The sequence below is a fragment of the Lissotriton helveticus genome, chromosome 6 (genome assembly GCF_964261635.1).
Source record: "Lissotriton helveticus chromosome 6, aLisHel1.1, whole genome shotgun sequence".
Lineage (NCBI taxonomy): Eukaryota > Metazoa > Chordata > Amphibia > Caudata > Salamandridae > Lissotriton > Lissotriton helveticus.
The window spans coordinates 93,151,136-93,170,193 of record NC_136067.1 but is presented as its reverse complement, the minus strand read 5'-3'; the positions used below and the strand labels follow the sequence as shown (position 1 = coordinate 93,170,193).

The 19,058-nt window shown below is 44.1% G+C and overlaps 1 protein-coding gene across 1 annotated transcript in view; it reads left to right on the top strand.

Moving 5' to 3' along the window:
- Positions 1 to 19,058, top strand: part of LOC144762273 (ATP-binding cassette sub-family C member 10-like) — a 993,059-nt gene that overhangs the window by 911,274 nt on the left and 62,727 nt on the right. The gene's annotated exons all lie outside the window — the stretch shown is intronic.

Genomic DNA, 19,058 nt, shown 5'->3' with positions numbered 1-19,058 from the left:
TTAATATAAATAGTCCCTTTAAGTTTAATGGTCGTTGTAACGTCCCCCCCAGCCTGGGGACCCGCAAAGGACTACAACACACATGGAGTTTAGCATTACACATCTTTATTTGTCCGCGTCTTTATTTGTCTGTGTGTAACTGCATACCCAACATTCTAAACTAGCCTTCATTGCATTCTGCTCTAACACTTACATCACAGTTCTACGGATCCTATCCGGAGCCATCATTTCTAACTCGCAAGACACAACATTTCCCCCTATGTTTGATAAAAATCATATTTTTGGACAAAATACATATAGATAGACCTATACAATCAAAGTACATCAATCAACTTTCTTGATGCTTTAATTGTTCGACCTGATCTTGTTCTGGGAAACTGAGAAGTGTCATAACTAATGTCCAGGATCGGAGTCAATAGAGTATAGCCAACAGCAGATGCTGATGTTTCATCCCCAGCCTCTCCTTCAACAATTAGTTAGTGCCTAAAATGAGAAGAGTCTCTGGTAATAGACTTCTTGGGGTGCTGAGCAGTCAGCATGTGTCCCTTAGTAGACACCACTTGAAAAGGTTCTGCATCAAAGAGAGCCTCAGATTTTCTTCTCTGCATTGTCATCCGAGCACAGAATCTCCTTTCTTGAAGACAGTGTTTTTCACATGTCGTCTCTTGTCAGCATACACTTTCATCTTTTGTTTGTTAACCAAGTCCTTCTCATGAGTTGTTGTTTCATCTTTCTTTCTCCGATTGGGCCATTGAGGTAACTTGGTGTTCATTGCTCTCTCAAACATCAATGTTGCAGGACATTCACCTGTGGCCAGATGAGGTGTTGAAAGCTCTCAAGGTAAAATTCAATACAGTTTATAAATTAAGCTTCTTGAGAGTAGCACGCTGCAATGCTTTCTTTAGTGTACTCATAAAAAGCTCAACAAGTCCATTGGCCTCAGGCCACAGAGGCGTGCTCCTTTGATGCTTTATGTTCAAATGCTCCAAGAAATCTCTGAACTCTCGACTATTGAAGGGAGGGCCATGTCAGACTTCACTCTGGCTGGAACACCCCAAGTCGCAAAGATGACATTTATGCTTTCAGTGACTCATTTTTGAGTAGTAGATGAAAGATCTTCAACGAATGGAAATCGTGAGTATTCATCCATAATCACCAGCAGGTGATGTCCATTGTCGAGTGGACCAGAAAAGTAATTGGCTTTTCTCACCCATGCATGTTTTGTGAGTACTGACATGTCCAAGGTGTGATGAATAGTTTTTGTAGAAAGGCAACTGCATAGATGACATGCCTTTAATTCCTTTTTAACCTTGACATCAAGATAAGGAAACCAGACTCTGTCTCGAAGAGCTTGTTTTGTTGCAATGATTCCACAATGTCTTTCATGGACCACATCAATTATTTTCTGTCTCTGACTCTCCAGAATCAGGATTCTTGACCCTCGTAATATAACTCCTTCCTGAGTTATGGACAGTTCATCCTTGACATTTTGTATTTTTGATAGTCACCACTGCTGGTGAGTGGTTGAGTCAGGCGCGGCTGGTCCATTTGGGCAGAAGGCCCCGCCCCCTTTTTCCACTTAGGAACAGTGTCTGTCAGGCTGAACAAAAGTCAGTCTGACAGACACCCTTCACTTTCAGTTTAAGCAGCCAAGAGACACACATGCGCATTTAGCGCTGGCTCCTGTCTGCCTGAACTGAACTTTGCTGGGCTGAAAAAGTCACAGCTCCGTTGAGCGTGTCTTTCTCAGGCCCTCCCCTCAGTGACGAGGGTTAGCGTCACTGATTGCCTCGCACCTGGGCGCTTCAGTTTTAAGCCCTGAAGCGCCCAGGGTCGAGTATCAATCAGTGACACTTCATCACAGAGTGTGGTGGGGTCAGTAGTCTCTCTGACCCATCCCACTCTGTGATGACGATAGGACTGCTGCCTTCCCTCATTGGCTGACCTTAAGTCAGCCAATGAGGGAAGGCAGCAGGCCCAAGCCTCCTGGAACCTCCGAGGCAGAGCTGAGCTGGCTGAAGGTAAGTGTGATTTATTTTCTTTTTACATTGTTTGGTGAGTGCAAGCATGCATGTATGAATGTTTGGGAAAGAGTGTTGTGAATGAATGTGTTTGTGTGTGTGTGTGCGCCTGGTTGTGAGTGTTATGTGTATGTGAGCGTGTGTGTCCGGTCCACCCCCTCCCCCCAACACTTACCGGCCGCCACTGGGTTGAGTGTGTTATTTCCTTGACTGATGTGTAATTACATACTCCAACTTTAACATGTCACTTTCATGGCTCATGGGAGTGATAATCTGAGCTAACGAAATTGCAGCTGGTGTGTTTGATTTTAGTACTGAAGTTGATACAGGTCTAAGCCGGCTTGGATGGAGTCCCGTGACCTTGTATAGGCACTCTTGGAAAGTAGTCAGCAGTGTTCTGATCTTTCCCTGGATGATGCACAATGGTATAATTATACTCTTGTAATTGTAGTCACCATCGTTAAATGCGAGGAGGCATTTTGGCCTTTGGATTTCTAAATGTAGACAGTAAAGCTTGATAATCAGCAACCAGCATAAAACGTTTTCCATACAAGAATACATAGAAATGTTTACAAGCCCGTACCATGGCTAAGCTTTCTTTTTCAGGTTATGAGTAAGCATTTTCTGTTTGGGACAAACTTCTACTTGCATATGCCACAATATGCATTTGGGTGCCTGCTGTGCTATGTAAGGATAGCTCTTAACCCGACTGGGCTAGTGTCAACAACCATCTCTGTGTCAAGCTTTGGACTGAAGTATGCCATTTCAGTAGCAATCTCAATGGCTTGTTTGATTTTATTAAAACTTTTCTCACATTCATGTGACCAATGAAATGAAACATTCTTTTTTGTCTAATCTCTCAACGGAAACTCAAGGATCTGTTGGAAAATAGTGCCAGGGCACAGGCATTGGCCACACAGCACAGACTTTGACGTAGGGGATAAGGCCAACAGGTTGCTGGCCTGGCTGGATAAGCGACAGATGAAAGGGAGCTGGGTCCCAGAACTGCAAGATACGAATGGGGGCAAGTATGAAATAGGGGTGGAAATAGCCGAGGAGTTTGCTAAATACTATGAGGGGATCTATGCGTCCCATTCAGACCACACAGGGGTGGACTGCGGAGACCTCCTGCATGACATCTTCCTGTCACGGCTCACTGAGGAGGATAGGGAGTTGCTGGAGGGAGACCTGACGGTCGATGAAATCAAATTAACATCACGAGACCTGCAATCCGGTAAAGCAGCAGGCCCAAATGGTCTACCAGTTGAGATGTATATGGTCATGCTGGAGGAAACTGCGGAACTCCTGTTAAATATGTTCAACCAAGCCAAGCAGGAGGGCATATTACCGCCGGACCAAAGGACAGCAGTGATAACGGTAATCTCAAAACCGGGCAAACCACCCACCGAGTGCGGGTCTTAAAGACCAATTTCATGACTCAACTGTGAGGTGAAAGTGCTTGCTAAGCTCCTGTCTGTGCGCTCAACTGGAATGATTACTGCCCTTATCCACCCGGACCAATCTGGGTCCATTCCCCAAAGGAGCACTAGGTTAAACCTCTGAAGGTTGTTTGGAATACTCCACATAATAGAGCAATGCCCAAATGAGCAATCAGCCCTTTTATCCCTTGATGCTAGCATGGCATTCAGCAGTGTGGAATGGAGCTGTCTCTTCGCAGTCTTAGAGCGGTTCGGCATGGGCCCCAAATTTATTGGATGGGTTAAGCTTTTATACGAACAGCCACTAGCCAGGGTATGGGTCAACGCCACTATATCTCACGTGTTTACCCTACATAGAGGCACCAGACAGGGATGTCCACTGTCTCCAATGCTGTACGCGCTAGCCCTTAAACCACTCGCGGCATGGGTAAGGCAGGATCCCCTGATCTGGGGAATACCGATAGGGGAAGAGTGGGAAGACCGAATATCACTCTATGCAGATGACATCCTGCTATACATGAGAAAGCCAAGACACTCAATTGCTGCATTTTACAGTGTTATTTTTTGGATGCTGCTCCAGCTTTTTTTTGGGCGCCATATTTGCAAAGGGAAGCTGGAACCCTTTAGATTCACATTTTTACTGCTCGTGCCTACTTATATTATAACCAGATCCTCTAGTGGCAGAGTTTGGTAATGATATACAAGGTAGGCTGTCCGGTATGCAGACAAAATATCGATATTTAAATATCGATATATAATTATATCGAAGTTTAAATATCGAAGGGACATAATATAGAAGGTAAGTAATATCAATAGATTTAATATCGATATTAGTAATATCGAAGTTTGAAATATCGATGTCAGTAATATCGATGTTAATAATTTCGATGTTACTAATATCGAATTTTAAATTATTTTTGTGTATAATATTATGTATTTATTATGTTTTTAATTTATTTTTATGTAAATTAATTAAAATTTGTATTTTAGTACTGTAGCGGGTTGTGGGTTTATAGGGGAATAGGGTGGGAAGTAATTTAATTATGTTAAATTAATTATTAATTAGTATGAATTATAAATCAATTTTAATTAATTGGTAATTAATTTTAATTAATTGATTAATTGATAAATCTGTTCTGTAGCGGGTTGTGGGTTTATAGGGGAATAGGGTGGGAAGTAATTTAATTATGTTAAATGCATTATTAATTAGTAGGAATTATAAATTAATTGTAAATAATTGGTAATCAATTTTAATTAATTGGTAATTAATTTTAATTAATTGATTAATTGATAAATCTGTTCTGTAGCGGGTTGTGGGTTTATAGGGGAATAGGGTGGGAAGTAATTTAATTGTTAAATTAATTATTAATTAGTAGGAATTATAAATTAATTGTAATTAATTGGTAATCAATTTTAATTAATTGGTAATTAATTTTAATTAATTGATTAATTGATAAATCTGTTCTGTAGCGGGTTGTGGGTTTATAGGGGAATAGGGTGGGAAGTAATTTAATTATGTTAAATTAATTATTAATTAGTATGAATTATAAAATAATTTTTATTTATTTGGTAATTAATTTTAATTAATTGGTAATTAATTTTAATTAATTGATTAATTGATAAATCTGTTCTGTAGCGGGTTGTGGGTTTATAGGGGAATAGGGTGGGAAGTAATTTAATGATGTTAAATTAATTATTAATTAGTATGAATTATAAAATAATTTTAATTATTTGGTAATTAGTTTTAATTAATTGGCAAATAATTTTAATTAATTGATTAATTGATAAATATGTTCTGTAGCGGGTTGTGGGTTTATAGGGGAATAGGGTGGGAAGTAATTTAATTATGTTAAATTCATTATTAATTAGTAGGAATTATCAATTAATTTTAATTAATTGGTAATTATTTTTAATTAATTGGTAATACATTTTAATAATTGATTAATTGATAAATATGTTCTGTAGCGGGTTGTGGGTTTATAAGGGAATAGGGTGGGAAGTAATTTAATTATGTTAAATTGATTATTAATTAGTAAGAATTATAAATTAAATTGTATTAATTGATAATTATTTTTAAGTAATTGGTAATTAATTTTAATTAATTGATAAATATGTTCTGTAGTGGGTTGTGGGTTTATAGGGGAATAGGGTTGGAAGTAATGTAAATGTAATAAAGTAATACTGTTCTTGATTTAATTGTTTTGTTAATTATATAATTGTTAATTAATTATTAATTGGTAATTAAATATTATTATATGGTATTTTTTATTAATGTTTTTGGCTGCAAATATTTTGCTAATCATGTTTTTATTAATTATGTATTGGTATTTGTAAATGGTTTATATTTATTTAATAGTTAACATTTTTATTATTTAAAAAAACATTTATTGATAAGTTTGTTATTTTTACCCCTACCCTATCCAACACTTTCCCTACTGTTGCACTCTCTGGAGTTGGAATAGTAATTGTTACCCTACGCTATCCAACACTTTCCCTACTGTTGCACTCTCTGGAGTGGGAATAGTAATTGTTACCCCTACGCTATCAAACACTTTCCCTACTGTTGCACTCTCCGGAGTGGGAATAGTAATTTTTACCTCTACGCTATCCAACACTTTCCCTACTGTTGCACTCTCTGGAGTGGGAATAGTAATTTTTACCCCTACGCTATCCAACACTTTCCCTACTGTTGCACTCTCTGGAGTGGGAATAGTAATTGTTACCCCTACGCTATCCAACACTTTCCCCACTGTTGCACTCTCCGGAGTGGGGATAGTAATTTTTACCTCTACGCTATCCAACACTTTCCCTACTGTCGCACTCTCTGGAGTGGGAATAGTAATTTTTACCCCTACGCTATCCAACACTTTCCCTACTGTTGCACTCTCTGGAGTGGGAATAGTAATTTTGACCCCTACTCTATCCAACACTTTCCCTATCGTTGCACTCTCTGGAGTTGGAATAGTAATTGTTACCCCTACACTATCCAACACTTTCCCTACTGTTGCACTCTCTGGAGTGGGAATAGTCATTTTTACCCATACGCTATCCAACACTTTCCCTACTGTCGCACTCTCTGGAGTGGGAATAGTAATTTTTACCCCTACGCTATCCAACACTTTCCCTACTGTCGCACTCTCTGGAGTGGAAATAGTATTTTTTACCCCTACGCTATCCAACACTTTCCCTACTGTCGCACTCTCTGGAGTGGGAATAGTAATTTTTACCCCTACGCTATCCAACACTTTCCCTACTGTCGCACTCTCTGGAGTGGGAATAGTAATTTTTACCCCTACGCTATCCAACACTTTCCCTACTGTTGCACTCTCTGGAGTGGCAATAGTAACTTTTTTCCCCTACGCTATCCAACACTTTCCCTACTGTTGCACTCTCTGGAGTGGGAATAGTAATTTTTACCCCTACGCTATCCAACACTTTCCCTACTGTCGCACTCTCTGGAGTGGGAATAGTAATTTTTACCCCTACGCTATCCAACACTTTCCCTACTGTTGCACTCTCTGGAGTGGGAATAGTAATTTTTACCCCTACGCTATCCAGCACTTTCCCTACTGTTACACTCTCTGGAGTGGGAATTGTAATTTTTACCCATACGCTATCCAAAACGTATTTAATTTTTTTTATTACTTTTACATTGTTATTAATTGTTATTTATATTATTATTTTATGTATATAAATGTATTTGTAATTTATTATATTTTCATTTATTTATAAGTTATTAAAATAATTATTTTAGAGTTATTATTAATGAAGTATATACTATGTAATATATCTTTATTATTATTCATTTTTATTACATTATTTATTAATTTTAAATATTATAATATATTTTTAACTATGTTTATTAGATTTATAAGTATTATTTTGTTAATATTACATTGTTTTTTTATTAAAATAAAACGATATTTTCTAAAAAACGATATTTTTGACATCGATATATTTTTTTCGATATTTTTGTACTTACCTTGTTAGAGATAGCATCTCGATATTATTGTCCTCGATATTTTTGTTGCGATATTTCTGTAGGTAGATATTTTTGTGGTCGATATTTTGTCATACATTCAGGCTGTCCCTCTGGAAAAACATTTAAAAAAATTTGTTGGGGCAATGGACTGCACATGTACAAATTGTGTCTCCAGTGGCGACAACACACATCTACCACAACAGGAAGAACACCTGTTTGATAAACATGCAGGCAATCGTGGACCATCTGAGCCTCTTCGTGAATGTCCTTGCGAAGTACCCTGGCAGTGCTCATGATCCATTCATGTTCCGGCATTCCGCCATCAATGAGAGCATTCAGAATGGGACCTATGGGAATGGCTTACTGGTTGGTAAGTACTTCTCAAACACATGACAGACCACATGACAGTCAATTATGTAGGAATACACTAACATATCAGTCTTGGGTTGAATGAGACAGTGCATACGTAGTTGGTGTGGGCCTACATATTTGCGCCATACTACATGACATATGCGCAACACACTCGAAGAAGTCACACATGTCGAGACCACCTACGCGACTGTGGGCCACATGTACAAGTAAACTGTGATAATGGAGTATCACTATTCATGATGCCCTGGTGGTGCAGCACCCCAAATCGTATCACTGTGGCACTGCAAAGTCTGTCTCCATGACATTGCATAGTCTCAAAGGTATGCAGTAAGGCAAGCCACAGCAAAGTGCAGCATTCATTCACCCTACTTTAAGGATGCGTACCATGGGCTTTCCGGTGGCCTTTCCCATCCAACACCAATGAAGATCTCACACATTTCCAAACATTTTTTATTCAGGGACCCTGGGACTGTGTGTAAATAGTGTGCCTCCCGTGGGGAGGTCAAATGATCATACATAATAACATGCCTCTTGTCATGTCCAATTACTATGTGTCCTGCATTCCGTAGGACAAATAGAAGGAGGAAAGTACATAAATTGTGTATTTTTGGTGCTGGAATGTGTCTCTTAATAGCCTGAGGTCATGTGAGGACACTAAGCTGACACGCATGCACTATATTGTAAGGGGGGTGTTGGCACTAATCTCAACTATGTGATGGTGCATATTATTATAAAGGCTTTTGTAGCGCGCTCAATTACTAAGAAAATAGTATCCTGGCGCGGAAGAGAGAGAAGGCAGAGCAGAGAGAATCCAGAGCAAAGAGAGGGAGGAGGACCCTATACAGTAATGTTAAAAAGGTGGGTCTTCAGTCCTTTCTTAAACACAGTGATGGAAGGGGCTGTTTTCAAGTGGAGAGGAAGGGTGTTCCAAGCTGTCGCAGCTCTAACAGAGATGGATTGGCCACCAAGTCTGCTGTATTTAAATCTTGGTACAGTCATTTGGCACAAATTAGCCGACCTAAGGGGTCGGTTAGGGACGTAAAGGGAAAATCTTTTTCTCAAATAGACTGGACCGGTTTGATGGACAGCGCGATATGAGAGAACAAGGATTTTAAACAAAATCCTGTGAGCAACCGGGAGCCAGTGGAGGGCGCGAAGAGGTTGGCGGACACTGGAGCTTTTGGGTATGTTAAACAAAAGACGCACAGCGGCATTTTGAATAACCTGGAGGCGATGTATCAGATAAGCTGGTAGACCGCAAAAAAGAGCATTCGCGTAATCTAATCTAGATAGTATAAGGGCGCGAATGACGGTCTCCTTGGCCTCCCTCGGAAGAAGAGGAAAAAATCTGCGTAACGTTTTGAGTGTGGAAAAGCAGACCCTTGTGAGTTTTTTTAGATGATCCTCAAATTTGAGGTCATTGTTAAACCATACTCCTAGATTTTTAGCAGGGCCGCCGATAGATTTAGGGCATGGTAGGTCGGCAGGCCACAGAGAATCACTAAAGTTGTCTGGAAGTATATGCAGACAAACCATGGATATGCTGTATGTTAGAAAAAAAGGCATATTTCACCCTTTCACTTTGGATGCAGGTCAGTGCAGCTGTATTACATCCATTGCTGCTCAGTGTTAACAACTGCACATCACACATCCTATGTGCACACCGTTTTGTTGTGCACAAAACACTGCATCATTCATCCAAGGCCCCAGACTGTGCAGCAAGGTGCAGCCTCATACACAAATGACATCTTCTATGACAGCCAACAATACAGTTATGAGAATAACATGCCTGTCTTGGAGCAATGCTGCACAAGCAGTGTGGCACTGTATTGTAGTTAGTCTGCCAGTTGCACTGTACAGCGCACGATTCACACATATCTCTAACCCATTGTGTTTTCTCACCATAGTAGGCACTCTACACTACCATGAGTACACTACCATGTCACACATTGATGTCCACACACTATCCTTCCCATGGCAGTACACATTGAACTTTACGAAAGGGGGTGGTGATGGATGGAGCATCTGAACCAATCAAACACTCACACCCGGGCAACAGATCTTGGTTTAATCCATCACCGTTCTTTAGCCCACAACTGCCACCCCAGTTCAGACATGGCCATATGCAAATCAGTCTGACCCTGTGCCTCATGGGAACAGTCCAGCCCGAAATGCCAAGCCATGCCTTCTCTGGACTGGACTCATGCTTCCTAGGACCGGTTTCTGGCATTACAGCCGTCTTCAGCCAGGCTTGCTTGAATCCAGTGGCAAAGTGAGCAAGGGACTCACGTCTGAGCATACCCTGCCAACTTATGGCGAACAAGGCGGTACAAAAGGGGGTGGTGATGGACGGAGCATCTGAACCAATCAAACACTCACACCCAGTCAACAGATCTGGGTTTAATCCATCACCGTTCTTTAGCCCACTCTGCCACCCCAGTTCAGACATGGCCATATGCAAATCAGTCTGACCGTGTGCCTCCGAACTGGCAGCCCGAACTGGCAGTTCGGGCTGGACTGTTCCCATGAGGCCCAGGGTCAAGGATGATTTGCATATGTCCATGTCTGAACTGGGGTGGTGTGGAGTGCAAAAAAACGATGGATTTAGGCCCAGATCTCTGTACTGGGGTGAATGTATGACATTGTTCTGCATTCTGTCCATCAACTGTTGTTTTTGAATTTGTCACCCCGAGTGGGATGGGTATGCTCAGGCGTGAGTCCCATGCTCTCCACACCACTGGAGTCAAGCTATCCTGGCTGAAGACGGCTGATACCCAGAAACCGGTCCTAGGATGCTTGATTCCGGTCCAGGAAAGACATGGCTTGGCAGTTCAGGCTGGACTGTTCCCATGAGGCACAGGGTCAAGGCTGATTTGCATATGGCCATGTCTGAACTGTGATGGTGTGGAGCGCAAAAAAACGATGGATTTAGGCCCAGATCTATGTACTGGGGTGAATGTATGACATTTTTCTGCATTCTGTCCATCAACTATTGTTTTTGCAGTACACATTGAACAACATTGACTCAAACTCTCAATGCAAAATATGTGTGATTGAAATATGCCACATCACCTGCTCCTGTTACATGTTGTCAAATCAGACAGGTAGCAGTTCAGGAATGGCAGTAGTAGCCAATAATAGACACAATAGATGAATGTGAGATATGTTTCTACCCAATGGCAAATTGAATCTCCTTACCGGTGACAAATCATCACCTGCATGACATTGGTACTCCATTCATGTATGCCACACAATGACCCAGCACGTCTTTTACAGTAAGCAAGGTGCATGGGTTAATCAGGACACATAAAAGAATGGTCATGAATGTTGGGCCATCCCTTGTCATGACTCTCAACTAATTGTACACCTCCTTTCTTTACAGCGGACCAAAAACATGCTCTGCTGCCGTAGGTCATGACTCCTTTGAAACACCCACAAACAGAAGCCCAGTGGTCATACAATCATGCCCTATGTATCACCAGGTCCATCACTGAGTGGAGTTTTAAAATCCTGGAGCCTTGACATATCTGGGGGCAGATTGCTATACTCGCCACCTATGGTGTGCAAAATTATAGTGGTGTGCTCCATATTTCACTACATATGTTTATTTATTTGGAAGGTTTTATATAGCGCGAACCTGACCACCGAGGGTATCAGAGCGCTTTCCAGTTTATGCATCAAGAAGGGTACAAGCGGAGGAGGAGCTTCGCGGGCATCCATGATGGTCGCGTGAGCACAGAGCTCCCGAGACCTGCGCCGCCCTTCGCAAATATCCTGCTAATATCCTGTTTCTGAAGATGGGCTTTTGAAGGCGATCCTCGGCTGACCTCAATATTCCTTTCAAAATTGAAATCGGACATCGGGGGCCACTTCTACATCGGCTCGTGCTTCTGCGACCTGCCCCGGGACGAGACCGGGGGCTCTGCTGATTTTCAGGCCGAGGAGTAGTTGAACAACAACGGCCAGAGGGGTCTTCCCCAGGCGGCCTCACTTCAACTTTCAGTTTCAGTTTCCTACTCCAGACTCTGATTGACTGGCATTCCTTCTGATCTACTCCAGATCTGGCTGAGTCTGCTCTATTGATGTGCTCCTTCAGTGACGGTCCGGCTTCCAGCCCTATTGGATCTTCTCTCCTTTTGCCCATTTCGTGTACTTTTGGCCTCATCGTGATCGGCCATTTTCACCACGTCGCGAGGGCCCCTCCGGGGCTCTGTTCCCAAGATGGCCACCAAACCGGACACTGAGAAGCGCAAGACGAAAACACCTCTCCGTGGGGGACTAACTCAAACTAATGTGATGGACCGTTACACCCATCCTAAAGGGTCCCCCAGCGGCACCGGCCGTACTCCTGAGGACCCATCTGTGGACCTTGCTGAGCCCTCTGAGGTATCGCTTCAAGATGTCATGAGCGCCATCACCAGTATGAAGGCCTCTATGGGACAGCAGTACGAGGCCCTCGCCTCCAAGATCGATACGGTGGCTATCGATGTTACACTGATTAGAGCGGACCTGGCGAAGACCAATGAAAGGGTAAAGGCTTTGGATTTAAAGACCTCCAGCCTGACGACTGATGTCACGGAGGTACAGACTGAGATCGGCAACTTGCGTTCGTCACAGGACTTGGTGGCCCGTCGGCTTGAGGAATTTGAAAATAGGGCCCGGCGTAATAACGTACGCATTATAGGTGTTCCGGAAAATCCCGAAGACGCTGCCACCGACACCTTGGTGGAAGACCTGGTCCTGAATCACCTCGCCCCCGCCGGTCTCAGTAGATTCTTCGCTGTTGAACGGGCCTACCGATTTCCGGGTGGGAAGCCGAAACCGGGTGCCCCCCCGAGACCCATTATTGCCACACTCTTCCATTTTCGGGACAGGGACGCTATCCTTCGGGCATCTCGTGAGTGCGGCCCTGTGAAATTCGACAACACCACTGTGAACTTCAATCCCGACTTTACTCCATTGGTTCAGCGGCAGAGACTGGGGTTTCGGGGAGTGAAGCGGAGACTGCGCGATTTGGACCTTAAATATGCCATGTTGTTTCCAGCCAAACTACGAATCGAATATGAGGAATAAACGTTTTTCTTTGATCGTCCGGACAATGTCAGTGACTGGCTTGATTCCCTGCCCAATCGGGGTGACCGAACTGAGCACCCCGGTGGCGCCGACGGTGGCTCACCGGAGCAGGAGTGACATTATGGTCCCCGACGTCTGAACTTTCTGCTTATTTGTCAGCAGAGTTTGAATAATTGTCCTTTTGTTCTATTCTGGATCGGCCAGAGGGTGGCGGGGGTGTAAGGGGTCTCTTCCTCCTCCTGGGTTTCTTTGTGTAGATTAGTTTAATGACTGGGCGACAGGCACACTGCAAGTTGGAGTGGCTTCTGAGTCGTACGCAGGGGTGCAGGGTGGGGGGTGTTGTAACGTGTTCAGGTTGGGGGGTTGTGGGGGGGGTGTTTGTCTGTTTATTTTTTTGTTCACAAGGCATTGTATTGTTTTTCGTCCATTCCAATCTTAAGGTCCTGTGAGGGGTGTGCTCTGTCTCTTCTACGGGGATGGGGGTGGTGAGTTGAGACTGCTATCCTGGAATGTCAATGGTTTGGGAGACAGGATAAAACGTGGGGTTGTGCTGCAGTTTCTTAGACGCTACTCCCCCGATATTGTTCTTTTGCAAGAAACGCACTTAATCGGTAACGCATGTCAAGCTATGAATAGACGTGGATACCGACTGGTCGCTCACTCTGGATTCACTTCCGGCTCCAGAGGAGTGGGTATTCTCATTCGGTCCTCCCTCCCCTTTGAAATTGATGATGTAAGACTCGATGACAGGGGGCGCTATGCCGCGCTCACCGGTAGATGGGAGGGTAAGACGCTTTCCATACTCACACTGTACGTCCCTCTGGGCCTGCAGACGTCCCCTTTTGCTGACCTTGGGCGGCTCCTATTGGGTCTTCCCGAGGGTCTTCTGATCCTGGGTGGTGACTTTAACTCTGTGGTCTCCGGCACTTTGGATCGCCACCCCCCTAGAGATTTGACTAGCTCTCAATTGTGGCTTGCTGACCTGCTGGACACTTTTGGCCTTATAGATAGTTGGAGGTTGATGCACCTTACGCAGCTACAATATACCTTTCACTCGGGGGCCCATGGTAGTCTTTCCAGGCTAGATTATTTCTTAATGCCAGCAGCGCAGTTACCCTCTATCAAAGAGATTCGTCAGCTCCCAAGGAGTATTTCTGATCACTACCCCCTGTGGCTTTGTGTCAAGGCTGGGGTGGGTGGCGAGGGTAGAGTGGCTCCTATAAACCCCTAGCACCTTCGCAATCCTAAAACCCGCTCTGCACTGCTGAAATCCATTGACCACTACTTCGATGAAAATGTGGGGTCTGTTTCTTCCTCTGTTTCACTCTGGGAGGCCTTCAAGACTGTTATTCGTGGACATTCATTGTCTTTGATTGCTGCTTCCAAGAAGGCTAAATGTGAGGAACTTGTACGCATCGAAACTGAAATAACTGTGCTTGAAAATGCTCTTGAAGGTGCTGTTACTCGTTCTAATTTGCATTCCCTCAGTTTGAAACAAGCTGAATATAGGGCCCTTGTGACTGACGCGGCGAAAGCGATGAATAGAGAGCAACAGGGCAGGATGTATGACCTGGGCGACAAGGCTGGTAAATTGATTGCGTGGCTGGACAAGAAAGAGAGAGTGAATCGTGTCGTCCCTGTGCTTGAAAGGCCGGATGGTGAATGTGTTACTGACCCAGCTGGTATTGTTGAGTGCTTTGCTGATCATTTCAAAACCGTATACGCCTCGGTCAGTGATAGGGACGAGGAGGATTCCCACTTGTTGTTGCGAGACATAGCGTTGCCTTGCCTCTCCGATGATGATAGAGCCCTACTTGATGCGCCTTTCACAATAGACGAGGTCGCTGTTGCCATACGTTCCTTTCGCTCTGGCAAGGCACTGGGTCCTAATGGTTTGCCCATTGAACTCTATAAGCTACAACCCGACAAAATGGCGCCCTACTTTAGGGAATATGTTCCTTGAAGCTTTCGATTCTGGTTCCCTCCTCCTTGATCAGCGATTAGCCACCATCGTAGTAATTCACAAGGAGGGTAAGCCGCGTAATCGCTGCGCCTCGTATCGGCCCATTTCACTACTTAATGCCGAACCTAAGATACTGGCTAAATTACTAGCCAATCGATTGATTACAGTGATCAGTGACTTGATCCATCCGGATCAATCCGGCTTTATTCCACACCGGAATACCGCCCTTAATCTTCGCAGACTTCACGGAGTTCTCGCGAGGGCTGAGACTCTAACTGAGCCGGCCATTTTGGCCTCCTTGGACGCCACTATGACTTTTGATACTATCGAATGGCCTTATCTTTGGGCTGCCCTCTCCAAATTTGGGTTCGGTCCGACATTCATCGCCTGGGTGAGGCTCCTTTATGAAAAACCCCTCGCCCAGGTGGTTGTTAACGGTAAGGTCTCCGGCGTCTTTACACTTGGGCGTGGCACCCGGCAGGGTTGCCCGCTGTCTCCGTTGCTTTTTGCCCTTGCTCTGGAACCGCTGGCGAAGTGGCTCTGTTGGGAGCCCTCCATGAAAGGCATCAGGGGGACTCCCGATTTTGAGGATCGAATCTCGCTGTATGCGGATGACATCCTTTTATATCTTACGTCCCCCAGAAATCCCTTAATGTGCTTTTCGATGTTCTGACCTCCTTCGGGAAGAACTCGAGTCTCATTATCAATTGGACCAAATCATGCGTCTATGTTCTGTCCGGTGAGCTTCACCCACTGCCGCATAGATTCCCGATTCAAATTGTTGACACTGGCTTTAAATACTTGGGGATTTATGATTCTTTGGATCCCGCAGTTTGCTATGAACGCAACCTGCTACCCCCTCTTCACCGGCTTAAACTTGATGCTGCACGGTGGCGGCAGTTGCCTTTGTCGCCACTGGGTCGCGCGGCTCTTTTCAAAATGATGTCGCTGCCCAGATTTTTGTATGCACTCCAAAACTTTTTTGACCCCATTCCTTCCGGATATTTTCGTGAAGTGGAACACCTGCAGCGGCGGCTTGTCTGGGACGGGCGTGCGCGCATTGCTATGTCTAAGCTCACGCTTCCGTGGTACGATGGAGGCATCGCCCTCCCAGACATCAAGCGTTACTATTGGGCTTCTCAATTAAGTGCTGTTAACCACGCAACTTACGCTCTCGGTCCTACCCCGGCCTTTGCCATGGACAAGCACCTCTTGCCCGGTGGGAACTTTAATAGAGTGCTATATTCCAAGGGGCTTCACAGGACGTTGACCGGGTCCACGAAAATTGCCGTCAGAGTGTGGCGTGATGCGAATGCGGCCTTGGGATGGTGTGATAGGTTGACGCGTGCGACTCCCTTGTATGCTTCCGAAGGTTTGGGTAATCTATGGCGGACGAAAGGTTTTGATAAATGGGACATGATTGGTCTAAGTAAGGTGGGTGACCTTTGGACTAAAGGAAATGTGAAGACCTTTGAGGTGCTCAAGACGGAATATGAGCTTGGAGACAGGGAATTTTTTAGATATGCTTAGGTATGTCATGCTCTACTGTCAGTTTTTGCTGTGGGAACTGCTATTCCCGAATCCTCGCCTCTCAAGGACCGTACCCTGGACGGCCATGTCCCCGATAGTACAATTTCACTGATTTATAAAAAACTGATCAACACTAGAATTGACTTGCTTTTGCACCTCAGGGCATTATGGATTGCTGACGGGCTAGAACTGGACGACGAGGACTGGCAGTCTGCTTTGTCCTCTCCTAAAGAGGTTGCCATACCCGCCCGCCTTCGATTTGTCCAACTTAAGATCCTTCACCGTGTGTATGTCACTGGTCCGAGTCTGGTTCGCATGGGTTATTCGTTGGATGGGTTGTGCAAGCGTGGCTGTGGCATGATTGGCATCTTCCTTTACATTTTGTGGGAATGTCCCGAAGTGACTGGTTTTTGGTCCCGAGTGCATGCGATTATGGAAAATGTCACGGGGGTTCCGCTTCTGCCTGAGGCCAGACGCTGCCTCTTGAATGTATGAGAACCTAACGATTATACTGCTTCTCAGATCTGCTGGGCGACCCTCAGCAACATGGTTGCTAAGAGGGATATTGCACAGCTATGGGGCTCTCATAGACCGCCCACTGTACTGGCGTGGAAGGAGAACATGGACTGTTGCATGTTTCGGGAAAAGACAGTATACTTGTCCCGGGGCAGACCCAGAAAGTGGAACAGAATTTGGTCACAGTGGAATGCTTACCGTGGAAATATATGTACTCCCCCACACGTCTCTACCCCTGATGTCTCCTTGTCTCCCTAACTGACATTCCCAATGTTTTGTATTGAAAATATATATTGCATTGTTTCCTCGCTGCCCCCCCCTCCTTTGCTATTGCTTTCAGCTATATTGTATGTTTTGAACTGTTCGGAGCTGCTCCCGATTGGACTCAAGATTGCCATTACTGTATTTTTGCCTTGTGTTTTTTGTTCCACTGTTTCTTGTTAATTTCGATAAAAAATAAAAAAAAATAAAAAAGAAAGGTACAAGCAAACAAGTCAAAATCAACAAAATGAGAAACTCACAGTCTTATAATGTCCGACATTCTCGTGAGCTGGGCCACAAATCAACGGCTATGGCCCCAGAATGAAATGGAGAAGCCAGACTGAGGTAAAAATGTCTTCATCAAGAGCCCTTTGATTTCTTTTTTGAAGAGGACCATGGAAGGGTTCACCCTGACTTCGGGGGGAAGGGAGTTCCAAATCCTCTGAGCCATACCTGTGAAGTCTCTATTGTAAGTCTTTTTTTTCTTGAATTTTTGTGGTTTGAGCAAAAGGGTGCTGATACTTCTGGAGGCTCTCGAACCACATGAGAGCTCAAGTTTCTGAGCAAGGTACAGCGGGGTCTTGAAGTGGATGGCTTTGTGTGCCATGTATGCAATTTTTAACTGTATCCAAGCTTCACATGGAAGCCAATTCAGGGTCAGCAAGTCCGTAGAAATATGGTTAAATTTGTTTGTGCCAGTAATGAGCCTAGAAGCAGAATTGATGGCAACCCTAAGAGGAGCCGTCTTTACTCTGGGCATGCGCAAGCGCAAAGCGTATGTGTAAGGACAAATGTGCCATGGGCTGATATCAGTAGGGAGCAGGAACTGCCAGACAATGAGGAGGTAGAAGATGAGGAACCTCATCAACCTGTGCCATCAGCTTTGCAGCACGGCCGGAAGAACAACAACATCAACAATTTCTTCACAGAAGCATGAGTGAGGTACATTCTTTCACATAATGATGACAGATTTAACATTGTTAATCTATTTGTAAATAATTCTATGAGCACTACCACTGTGTATGCATTTTGATTTCATAGTCAGAGTAAACATCTAAATATTCACATTCGACCTGCTACTAATAGTTACACAGATAATGTAGGTAGCTATATGTAACAAACAGCATTGAACATCATCGGGTACAAATAAAGTAGTGTGCATGCCAACCACCTGTAGCAGATAGTCCTCCATTGTCAGCCACATTTAGCACTGTGTGGTAACGTAGATAGTGTGCAATGACTGTGTGTGTGTTTCTCTTACTGCTAGCCATTTGTACGGCCTCATACTTGTGCCCGATAATAGAGGGCACTCAAAGTATTATGACTTTGAAGTGTTACACATAGTATGTGCATGGAAACACAGTCCAAAAACTACAGTCTACATATGCTACATCAATAACTGTATCCACCTGTCAAATCCATTAGGTGATCTCATACCACACATGCAAATGCTACATACTATACTTTGCCAGTGCAGTAGTGTTGCATGTAAACACACACTGGTATACACAAGGAACACCGCCTTGATGCAGAGTCTAGTTATGGTGTGATGTACACAGCCCTACCATCAACAATATGTATAAGGTCACACCAAGACATGCATGGTGATCTACCATAGCACTATCAGCATGACTGAGGATCATGTTGGCCACAAATGATGACACTGTAACTTTCCTGTGGGATGTGGCCCTTGGATATGAATGGCAAATACTCAAACAATAAAATGGTGCCATCCATACATCCCCTTCCAGGATAGGTGCAGCTAATTACTACGCACTCCTAGATATCCCCACAGGCTGATGCCTCCACTGTGGGACACAGCTCTGTTTGGCAGTAGGTTGAGCTGTCGTAGATATGGGTGCAATGACCTCATGGCAGTGGCAGGCTGACATATCCCTGGG